The sequence below is a fragment of the Cynoglossus semilaevis genome, chromosome 3 (genome assembly GCF_000523025.1).
Source record: "Cynoglossus semilaevis isolate Cse_v1.0 chromosome 3, Cse_v1.0, whole genome shotgun sequence".
NCBI lineage: Eukaryota > Metazoa > Chordata > Actinopteri > Pleuronectiformes > Cynoglossidae > Cynoglossus > Cynoglossus semilaevis.
Genome location: NC_024309.1, coordinates 15558539 through 15558899, shown reverse-complemented (window position 1 = coordinate 15558899; position 361 = coordinate 15558539). Strand labels below are relative to the sequence as shown.

At 52.6% G+C, this 361-nt stretch overlaps 1 protein-coding gene across 1 annotated transcript in view; it reads right to left on the bottom strand.

Moving 5' to 3' along the window:
- Nucleotides 1-361, bottom strand: part of shha (sonic hedgehog signaling molecule a) — an 8652-nt gene that overhangs the window by 1530 nt on the left and 6761 nt on the right. The window lies entirely within an intron of this gene.

The window sequence follows — 361 nt, the reverse complement described above, 5'->3', positions numbered from 1 at the left end:
CCCTCCGCCCCCGCTCTGTTGTCAGCCTTCGTGACAATAATTTTGGCCTTGGTGAAGCTCTTCACATACCGGTCTCCTGGATCACACGCGCGCACGCGCACGCGCACAGACAAACACGTCGTTTCCTTTTAATCTTCTTTCCAGATTCACGAGCATGAAATAAGGTGAGAACAAGTGAGAACCAGATTTAGACCAAACCAGTTCAACATTGTTGGAGCAAATCCTTTTGGTAAAGTCGCCTGACCCTAATGACACGTCGAGGGGGGAGGAGGGGGGGGGGGGGGAAAAGGGGGGGGGAGGAAGAAAGGAAGGAAGGAAGGAAGGAAGGAAGGAAGGAAGGAAGGAAGGGTGGAAGGAAAGA